The sequence below is a fragment of the Ptychodera flava genome, chromosome 22 (assembly GCF_041260155.1).
Source record: "Ptychodera flava strain L36383 chromosome 22, AS_Pfla_20210202, whole genome shotgun sequence".
NCBI lineage: Eukaryota > Metazoa > Hemichordata > Enteropneusta > Ptychoderidae > Ptychodera > Ptychodera flava.
In genome coordinates, this window is record NC_091949.1 from 26,194,878 (window position 1) to 26,206,670 (window position 11,793).

General features: G+C 36.4%; 1 long non-coding RNA gene across 1 annotated transcript; it reads left to right on the plus strand.

Annotated features, from left to right (window-relative positions):
* Positions 1-249: 249 nt before the first annotated feature.
* On the plus strand, positions 250-2,449 carry LOC139122413 (uncharacterized). The gene is made up of 3 exons (XR_011549453.1): positions 250-448; positions 996-1,242; positions 2,050-2,449. It is a non-coding gene; the product is annotated as an uncharacterized lncRNA (long non-coding RNA).
* The last annotated feature ends 9,344 nt before the right edge of the window (positions 2,450-11,793 follow it).

Sequence of the window (11,793 nt, forward strand, 5' to 3'; positions counted from 1 at the left end):
TGTCAGGTAATTTGTTTTTCTAACACCAAACGTTGCATGCCCACCTCCCCCGAGTCTATTCTTGATTTGGTTGGAGTATCATTGAAAGTTTCATCCAGGTAAATTTGTCTTTGACTTCCTAGGCGCTTATAACCTTAAGTTAAACGGCCTTCAGATTTGAAAACTAAAGACGCATCAAAATCACGTTGATTGACTCGTATTGACGTAATATTTACTTTGAATTCCCTCATAGGTAATAAAGATGCTAATCGTGGTAGTTCTTATGTTCAGCATATGTTGGCTGCCTCTACAACTGTTTAACTTGGTTGTCAAGTTTATGCCGTACATTTTTGATGACCCGTCACGTCAGGACATGCTGAGACAGATTAATGCCTGTGTCCTATGGCTGGCGATGTCAAACAGTTTTATGAATCCAATCATCTACAGTTTCCTGAACGATGGATTTAAGGTAAAGTAGTTTCGAATGGAAGAAAATTCTAGATTAAGGCATTTTGAAGCTTTAGCTTCTGAACTGTCACTATTTCAAATGTGTGGTATACAGATGCTATATACAGTTAGTGTGACCTTAATTCGTAACTAAAGCCCCCATAGCTGTATCTTTTAAATTTACATTGTCTTCGCCACGAAAAAGGTATCAAATCTTCGGAAAGATGTTTTCGATTTGCATAACAAAGCAATTATATCTTTGAAAATGTACGTATTATTTCAATCTTTTGCGACGAATTCAGTCCTTTGTTTACAGTATTTGTGTACCCACTCGCGGCGACCATGACACCGTGCCTTCAAGTCAGAAATTATTAAGTTGCTAGAGCTAAAATCTTTGCGTTCGTCGCCAGTGTTTATTAAACATCATGTTGTCATTCTTCGGTAAGCGTTTTTACCAAAGCTGCTTTTGATTTCAAACAATTATACAAAAAACGACTAAACAGATAAAGCCTATACCGCATCAATGACATACTATATAGATGTAATTATATCTGTATTATTTAATGCAGACCGACATGAGAGGACTTTTTCATCGGTTTGTCATGTGTGGACGTCTGTCAAGACATCGAAATGTATCATGGGTATCCAGAAAACGATCCATGTTCACGTCAACGACACACTTGAGTTCGAGTCGAAACTCTTCAAACCATTTGTTGCGTTTGTCTAACCAGAAAACCAACAGTGCCGGTTCAAAGATGCAGACGAAACCGATGGGTACTGAGAATACGTGAGAGTCCCGTACAGTTGGATGACACGGTAAAGTACTTGACTCGTTTGTAATAATTAATAATTGTTCTAGGATGTATGCTTTTCTAATAAAATGTATATAACGCAATAATGTACAAGCATCCCAAAGGATTGTCCTTTTTTTACCTTTCTTCCTCAGACGAAGCAAAAAGAAAGTCACACATGAGTCGCTGCGTAGCTTAAAGCTGCTTTATGCATTGTCAACTACTACGGTCTTCCTGAGGGCTACTTGTTCCCGTAAAAGGAAGCCCGAAAATATACCGAACTTTCTGTGCTATTTGTTTTTTTCGGTTGGTTAAACGTATTATGAATCTGATGGATATATGCCGACTTCGCTTACGTTGATGGAGCTCTAATATGGAAGCTAAACAAATTGCTTTGATTTCCTATTGAAGTACCCTCGACGGAGCTTTGCGGACTGATATATTGACATGCTTACTTTACTAGTTTATTGACTTGAAGACTGACTTTTTAGTCCGTCTAGCAAATGCAGCTTTCATCGTCTTGTTTTCATGAAAATGGACGCTTCACTTTTTCCAACAGAAGCATAAGGTGCCCATTCTGAATTTCAAGTATTGATAAATTTCAGGACATGTATGTTTGTAATTTGTTTGCAAGGTGACTCCACATTTATATTCTTGGTTTTGGCAGAACCGGGTTGAAGTTTCAGTAAGCAAAATTAGAGCAAATTTTTAAAAATCTTTCGAGCCGCGAATTACCCTTACCTTGAACTGTTTGTAGGTATGTGCTCTTTTTGAACAAATCTGATGGAGAAGGTCATACAATTACATCATATCTGTCTTCCTATCTTTTCAGAATGAGCCCTGACGCTTATACTCCGAAAAGAGTGGACAATCAAGAGAAAAGCAATCTCTAAACAACACAGCCATTTCATTAAGAAGTCAGCGATGGAAGACAACCAAAATTCTTCGGCATTAAGGCAGTCGTTGCTGACAGTTTGCACAAAGTTTTCACGTGACACTTCACAGAGATGACTGAAGAAGGAGCAAAAGTGAACAAGTAATCATGTAAACGCCGTTCGACGAAGATACGGGTATCAGAACCTTTTCATCTTCCCTGCTATCAGATGACATTCACAGGTTCACATTTTGCGCCCGCACATATCATTAATAGATGTGTCGCAGTCTGTGAGTGTTTCAAATCAGAGGACGCAGAGGGAAATTATATTAAACTTCAAAGACTTGAAGACTGTATCTTTCCACAATTAAGGGTGAAATATTCACGTTTGAATTACATGGTACTAAGAAATGACTTCACTTACCTTCTGCATTATGTATACCTGTGTATACTTTTGTATACAATTATTGAATTACCATGTTATCATGTATGCACAGACATAACCGTTTCTTGGATTTCTCTGTACGGAGAATACTGCACTTTATAGTGACATTAAAAGTACTGTCACTTGTTTATTACTTTCAGATATTTTCATCGCCTATAAGGGACATTATCGCATGAGAAACCCTTAACGGAATGCATTAACTAATGCCACTTTATTGGCAGCTCCGATGTTGTGTCATAGCTATGAATCAATGCTTGTAGCTTTGTATGTATATATATATATATAGAGAGAGAGAGAGAGAGAGAGAGAGAGAGAGAGAGAGAGAGAGAGAGAGAGAGAGAGAGAGAGAGAGAGAGAGAGAGATAGAGGGGGGGGCCTCTTTGTAATGTAGTTATTTTATTTTGTCAGTTACGTCAGTTACTATAACTAGGTGAACAAACGTCCTGAAGTTACTTAAGCTGTATTCCATGGTACAAGTATTCCTGTATTGCCGCACGTCACTGTAAGCAACTTTGAAATTGTCTGGAAAAACTTTACATGTACCAATCATTACTGCACGTGTTAACAAGTTCACACATCACATATTGAGTATTTCTTAAAGTGAAGTCATAGTTTATTTATGCACCTACGTTTAAAATTACAAGTACATAAACGTACCTAAACGTAACCTTGATCGTTCCCAATATTGGCGGTCTGTTATAATCCTTACTTTGAGAAATAATATCTGACATACCGTTACTCTGAGGAAGTGTCACCTTTTTTGTATGAACGAGAACTAACTGAATCAAGCGGTGTTGAAGACTGTATGATTGTCCTCTCGTTCCACCTAACATCATCTTGTAAACATTGAGATACATCACATAAACCAGATATAACTGAAAACGCTCACGTATTTTTATATATTGCAGTTGTATGTAAATTTAAACTTTTGCCACAAGTTTGCAACTTCACTAAAAGTGCTATGATCAACATAATGAATAATATTCACCACAGATTTATTACAAAAGTCATTAAGTATATAAATATTTAATTAGCTGAAATAAAAATATTAAATTTCTTTGACTGCAGTCATTGTATCACGACTTTATATCGCAAGTGTAATTTGGTCAAGTCCTTCAAGCTATATATGCCAAACTGTGAAAGCTCATTAGATATGCACATTATAGATTTATAGATAAGCTGACATGAAAATGCGAAATGACTTACAATATTATTATCACCTAATACCATCAATGTACAACTCTGATCAAGCAAATCCAGGTATATATGCCTGATTAGGAAAGTTCATTAAATATGCCAATTAGGAATTGGCTGCAGTAAAAACGCGTTATGACTTTCAATAATGTTGTATCGGTGTATCTTCAATGTACGGAGCAACTTTCTCAACTTTGATGGAGTCAATCAATGTATATTCCTTACAAGAAAGTTCATTAAATATGCAAATAAGGAATTGGCTGAGGTAAAAACTGCTTAATAACCTTTAATTATGTTGCATCATAGTATCTTCAATGTACATAGCACGTTTCATTAAGTTTGGTCAAGTTCATTTAGAAATATCTATACCTAATTAGGAAAGCCCATTCAATATGCAAACAGGAATTGGCTGAAGTAAAATATTACATGTAACTTTCAATAATGTTACATCATTATATCTTCAATGTACATAGCATATTTCACTGTTCGGTCAAGTCAATAAAGATATATAACCCTAATTAGGAAAGTTCATTAGACATGCAAAATAGGAATCGTATGAACCAAAATGCGTAGCGAATTTCAGTATTATTAAATCATGGTATCTTTAATATACATACCGAATGTCGTCAATTTTTGATCAAGTCAATCAAGATGTATATCTCTAATTAGGAAAGTCCATCAGATATGCAAATTAGCAATTACCTTTCATGTTCTCCCTTTATGTCTTTCGTGGCAGATAATTTTCTTGTGTGATCAATGTTTGTAGCAAATCTCATACAATTCTGTGTAGCTGTGCTCTTTTTATGTCTGCTTTTTTCCTGAAATAATTATTTAAGCTAATGGGCATGCAAGCCACATCCACCAAAACACTATCAGTTCTTGCCATTCTCAAATAGAGTCAATGTACCAGATTTGATTCTTATCCGATAAGCCGTTCTTAAGATATTTTGCCCACAGACAGACAGACAGACAGACAGACAGACAGAAGACAGACACTGCATCAAAACACAATAATACAGATAATTTCACGTTAATGAGTTGCCTGTATCATAGAATAATAAGAGTGAATTGACGTGAATCCACATGAATACAGGCTTGCTGAATACAAGCAATGGATTATTGGCTGTTTTCATCTGTATATGCACTATTCAGCTAAAATAAAGGCACTAATACATGCTAATACAGTAAGTATTTTGAGTTTCATGCAGTGAGACGCACAGACAGACAGACATCACGGAGGCATAAGCTCACGTGTGTAAACACTTGAGCTAAAAACGTAGGTCCACATTTTTTAATGAAAAGTGGCATATGACTGCCTGAAACATAATGTTCTTGATTTCTCTTCGATGTCGGCAACTTATACTGGAATATTGTTTGCAACGCTATAAAATACCAGAGCAGTCTTACTTATTTCACTGGAATTCTGTGAATCAATGTTTTAGCAAGTTTTTCAGTGAAGGACGAAAATGGTAGCGCGCCACCACTGGCATAATTGTGTAATTCGAGCTGTCATTCGCCAATATGTGAGAGAACTTATATTATTCTGCCGTTCCATATATTTCACACCTTTTTATTGTCCAAAGTTATCCTACTAATCAAAACATCGACGTGTTTTAATAACATGCCATATACTTTTGGCCATAATACTCGTATTTCTAACTTGTGACAACAGGGAAGAGCAAAAGTTTTTGTCACGGCTTTCATCGATAATGACATTCATGATGTGTTATCTAAACGAATGTATATCTGTACATGATATATTTGGCATATTAGGTCATTTGGCCGACGTCTTCTGCTGCGAGGGTCTATAACGTATTCAGCCGATATTATTTTGATTTCATACCTTTGATCGGCCAGTACAGTTTGATATTCATGGAGTAAAATATTATACGTTTCCGTCTACCGCTTATGACAGCAAATAATAAAAAAACGTGGTTTTGTTTTAAGCATACCTTTGCCGCTAGGCGCATAGAGATATTTCACATCCATTTTTAAGCGACTTTTAGCTGTCAATTATTTCCATCGTGGCCGACGTTGAAGGAGCAGACGATCGACGGATCGAAGCGATGACATAACAGGGAGGCTAATTCCAATGTAAAAAGGGTCAACTCGACTGGCTTTTTGGACCAATTACACAAAACATTGTCACTCATGAACTTGACGATTTTATACAATCTCGACTGAAAGTTGGCACTTGACGAATACATGGAAAGCGGTGCCCGACGGTGTGTGGACTGATTAAAACAGTGTAACAAAACGCACGCCTGAATATATGCCACTGATCGTTCGAACGATGTCACAACTCATGTAATAGGTCCTAAATAAATAGTCAAGCTACTTTTCCGTTGCGATATTATTTATGGCCCATTGTACGGAATGTTTCGTCGATAGCTTATAGGAAGTGTAGCTTAATGAGACATTTGCCTTCAAGTTGCAAGAAATTATTCTGCAATTTTGAATGATTATGGATTCTATAAAAAATTATGAAAGCAATCATGACCAAACATGTGGCACGACTGTAATTGCTGCGCGATCACTTTCTACATCTTACACCAAAAAATGCTTTTTCGCTCAATTACAAAGTTCATTCGAAAGATTGCTTCAAAGAACGATGGCGCCCTTAAGTCTGATGGTTGCCTCAAATGTTTAATTTTGCCATTCTTGCTCCCTTTGACGTCAGTTTGATTGCTATGCAGCAGCGCCCGGTACTGCTGTGAAATGAATGTCATGTTATAAAGCTGTTAAAACGAGCCTTGCCAAATTTCGTGATTTGCTGTCGTCTTCCTATTCTCGTCTTTTCACATAAGATTTCCGGAAGTACTTTATCAGCTTTATTTCGAAAAAGTAGTTCCGACTGCTGATCTCGTCGGACAAGATAAATGTACACAACGGACAGCATTTCACACAAGTTAACGGTTCGTACATTTCCTTCCAGCCGTTGAGACAAAGCTTTGGATTAATATGAGAGCTGTTGACAAATGTTTGCCCATTGCAATATTCCCTAATGTCGGTAATAGTCTGTAGGAACTGTACCTGGATTAGGGAGGATATTGGGGATAGTAAATGTCTATAGTTTTAGTGTGATGTCTTACAAAGGACATAGAGATATAATATCGTTTATTAATACTTTTGTTAAATGACCAATAGCTTCTATAGTTGCTGATGTTCTAAGTTAAGCAAAAAAAGACAAACGACCGCGTCATTTTATACTGCTATGGTAACTATGGCGACCGGCAGAGTCTGACGCATATATGTCTCGCCTCAAGCCATGAAAGCAAATTTACGCTCGCGTCACTGAAATAGTTTCTATCTGTTTGGATCACTATAAACAGGATTTCCTTGAAAATGTCCTTGAAACTTAAAGTTTAATCAACAGTCATGTTTTTGTTTATTTCATTTATTTGGTTCATTCGTGCATACAAAAGGGAAGAAGTTTTGCCTCACCTTGTATTGTGGCAAATGAAGATCTTCCGACAGTTTCTTTGTTCAATCTTTCAATGAAATCACAGCCTAGCCGCCATCTAAAACACCATCCTTTATTCACGGACCTTTTCATGTGCGAAATCATCATGTAGGCTACATCATGCGCCACAATCTCCTTGAAAGCACACATCGTTGGTGAATGTATGCATATTCACCAAGGTGACTTTCTGTCTTTACAAGTCCAAACATTTTCTAACAAAATCCGTTATCTAACTGTGCAAGGTTATGTTGCATGGATATTTTTTGAATTGTGCCCGTTTTGTCAAAGAAACATAAAACAATCTTCTACCTTTTTCTTCTAGTTTTTGATTAAAAAACACATCACGGAGTATATTTTGATTTTAATGTTATCTACTTCTACCTAGTTAAAACGTCGGACACCAGTCCCCGAAGCCTTGATAAATTAAATGTAATAGGTTTATGAGAAAAATGTCCCGTCCCTCGGCCACATCATGCTCTTCTCCTACCCTTAAGTCTCTTAAATGTTTTTACAGTTGCACGCGGGAAATAAGTACTTAGTACATTACAGCACTTCAAAAAGATAAAGACATCTACAAGTGACAGGGAATTGTTTTCGAAAGAACAATCCAGCAGAAATTAAAACTTCATGAATGAATGTAGCCTGAGGACTTCAATGACAGGGATTCAACGCTGACAAAGTTTAAAACGGTATCAATATTCACCACCCTTGACCAATTCCGTGATAATTTCCGTCTATTTATACCGCCGGGAGAAATTTTCGTACTTAACATCAAAAACACTCAGCAAAGCTTAGCTAGCCCTGGTATTCAACAAGCGTGTCTAATAGCTGGCAACTCAAGATCTTAGCACATATAGATATCACCGCAGAAAATAAGAAATACAAGGGTGCCTCTATTTAGACAGTGAACAAGATACAACATGTGATAACTTTCTTAATCACTTGGTTATATCGTAAAGCGAATGAATAGTGTTCTGTCAGACACGCCCTCTGAAAGTGAAGCCTAAGAAGAAGAATCGTGAGAGAGAGGTGAATTTAATCTTTAAAACATTCCAATCCTGTCGGAAATGCCTTTAGGATTTATTCAATTTACCGTATGTGCAAGCAATGTGAGCTACCCCATTCGTGAGTCTCCATGACAGCGCGCCGCTGGTGAATGTAGGCATTTTCATTAAAAGTCACTCGCTTGGCTTTTAACGTTTGAATGCTTTCCGATAAAATATGCCAACAAATCTGTGAAGATATGACTACATTGTGCACTGACCAAGGTAATGTGCCAGAAGTATGTTTAAATTGTAACACGAAACATGCTTTTAGTTCTTTTTCTTTCTGGTTTTCAATCACCAACCAAGCCGTTGAGAGAATTTTGATTTGATGCTTTCCGGTTTCATCAAGCTATGCGTAGGCGATTAAAGATCTGCATAATTTGCGAAGCCTCTTAAACTATCGCGATTGCGAGCCAGTACACTTTATAACTCGACCTTTCTTAGCAAGGAGCCGCACTTGGACAAAGGACTGAATAACGATTTAGTGGATTAAGATTACTAATAGTCTTGGAAAGAAATTCCTAAATTAAATACGATAAAGAAAAGATTGCTTCATCGCTGATAGTCAACAGACATTATGGTGCCTTACGTAAATTACAGTTAGACCAAGACAAAAACCATCTAAAACATGAAGGCAGTCAACGTTGTTATAGCCTTGTCAATCGTGCTTGGCCGCTTTCACTTCAATGAGCAGGGACGCCAAACAGCGAAATCTCCACATGCAAAGATGGTGATTTAGTAACTGAGCGTGCTTGTTACAAAGTTGTACATAATCAAATCAAAATTTCAATACATCGGATAGGGTAATCCTTACGTACCCGTCAACCAAATGCCAAAGCCGATAAATAAATTTTGTCTGAGAAAGAAATCATTGACTAAAGTGACAGAAATTGTGTAAAAATACAAGATGCCGGTGAAATGTACGAGTAAGTTTTTCAACCACGGCCATATGATAAACTAGAAGGGCGTCTGAACCTCGTCAAGACTCCTTTGTGCTTTAGTTGCAAAACTTCCTATATTTTCAATAACCTTATTATGTGAATCTGAATCGTACAATATTTCTTTCTCAGTTGTATGGATTTTCATATACAGTTGTTCAAAATTGATATGTTTTTTTTCTATTTTACACTTTTAATACTATAAGTGATCGGCTACAGCGAACTTCAATATTGATGATAACATCTCAAAGTATCGTTATTTGCAAAGTACCAGTGTTTTTTATCTTGATATTGGCGGTAAACTATTTATTTAAACATATTTAGCCATCATCAAATATTGGTACATTCTAAAAAGGCTAATTCTTTCCAAATTTGCGTAGGATTTGCTTTAGTGCTATTGATTAGAGATGGTAAAATGAAAAATGAAAGGACAAGCTCACTCAAAGCAGGTTACTATGGAAAAGAAAATAAATATTGGCATTATGCATGCTCTCTCCAAAGTTAAAAAAGGGATAAATTGCATTGCTTTTTGTAAGGGGACGGCCACTAAGTCGGAAATTTAAATGTCAAATCGCAAATCTGTAATAAATCATATGGTTATAATTATGTAAATGCGGCAAATTTGTGTAACGACTCAATCGCGTTAATGTTCTTGGCGACAAATTTGTCGAGAAAATTGGGCACGAAGATTAAGAGAGAAGGGACGAAATAAGCGCTTTTATCTGACAATTTTATCGCAAACCACGTATGCTTGAGTTTGATTCATGTTGCTTTCTAAAAGTATGTTATCCCTAAATGTGAAAATTATAAGCCACAGTGGTAACTTTCGTAAATGACGTCGACGGAGACGGAGAAAAGTTTACTTGCAAACAGTCACGTACGAAGTATAAGTACCAAGCCGCAGATACTTGAACACATTTCCAACTGGATGGAGAATCTCGAATAATGCAAACTATCTGCATTATAAAAATGAAAATATCACTCATTTGGTGTCATCTTTAGGTGCTGGTTCTCACACAAAGTGAACTTGCCTTATAAGCAATTTGCTAAGGTTCAATCTACAACAAGAATACTCTCAATTATAGATTGAAAATATTGCTTGTTTAAGTACTCTTTAAATGTTGTTCAGAATTTTCACGTAATAATCCGTATCCTACTGTTTTTAGCTTGCATACTATGTTTCTTCAGAAGGTTTGAAGGCTTTAGGAACGGAGAGTGAGGTATGGAAATTGCTCTATATCTATCGTATCTGTGTTGTACAGAATTCGCTGAATATGGTAAAAGAATCATACAGTTGCAGTATCGTGTACAAGTTAAAGCATTTATCAAGTTCCAAAACAATTTTTGAGCAGACTTTTATTTAGCTGAGCCCTAAATAAAGTATGGAGTCCGTATATAAGGAGAATAAAAACAAATGCACACCTCGGCATAAAATATAATGTCGTATGTGGCGATTACGTGTGAAGTTTTAAACGACAGGAATTATTATCAAAGTTAATTGTATGCATTAGTACTCACTAAGTGTATAACGTTAGTGACTTGCCATCAATTCACGTCACGAAATATCCCCTTTCCCTAGACACGCTCTCATCGACAATAGATATATAGCTTGCATACTAAAAAGGTTTGAAAATAGCACTGTGCAAGACATCACTTGAACTGTGTTTGGCTTTACTCGTCACATTGGATGGCACTTAACTGATCAGGATAATATTCTGAATACACTGTATATTGCGAGTTTGTCGGTATCTGCTACTCGAATCACTTACAAATAAACATAACAGCAATAAACTGCATTAGTATGTATTGTCGCCTTCTGCTTTCTGAAGTATAAAGAATCTCTTCAGGTCGGAACACAGGGTAGGTTATCTTGACATGCGTACCGTCTTGCAAGGATGAATGGATATGTATACGGTATGTCTTTTGTAAATAATGTAGGAAGCTTGTTGCTAAACTTTAATTTAAATTTAGCATTAAATTCTTTATTTAAATTCTTTGAAACCGTTTTGCTATATCAAGATCAGATTTTTTCGAAGGGTTCCGATATCGCTTAATTTATAAATGATATTTATAAATGATAGAATGAATGTGATCACCTTTGAGGTTTGTCTTCAGAAACTAAAATTTAAGAGTAACACACATATTGTGCCGATAAATGGTCGAGATTCACGAATCATTGTTTGCAAGCGATCAACAGAAAATGCATGACAAAAACTACAAAATACTTTGATGGGTTTTGAGTTTCCAAAGGCTAATACATATTAAAGTTTAATTTTGACCATTTTTTACATCTATTAAAATTCAAAAGAAACACATAAGTAAATATGACAGTATCACCGGACAAAGTTTGCTCAGAGGTACTTTTCCAATATACGAGGGTTTGATAAACGTTTTGAGCCCAGCTATATGAAGTAGTGATGCTAGATCAATGAAGCTTGGTTTGCATGTATTTCAGCTCTTCTGATGACTAGCTGACTGGTTTATTTTTAGTTCGCTGTGTATTTATTTGACTACTGATCAAGGCAATTACGGAAGGTTATAAAACAAAACAACGAGGAAAGTTGAGAAAAGGTGTTTTGTTCCATCACGACAATGTTCCACCCAACAAGTGAGTTA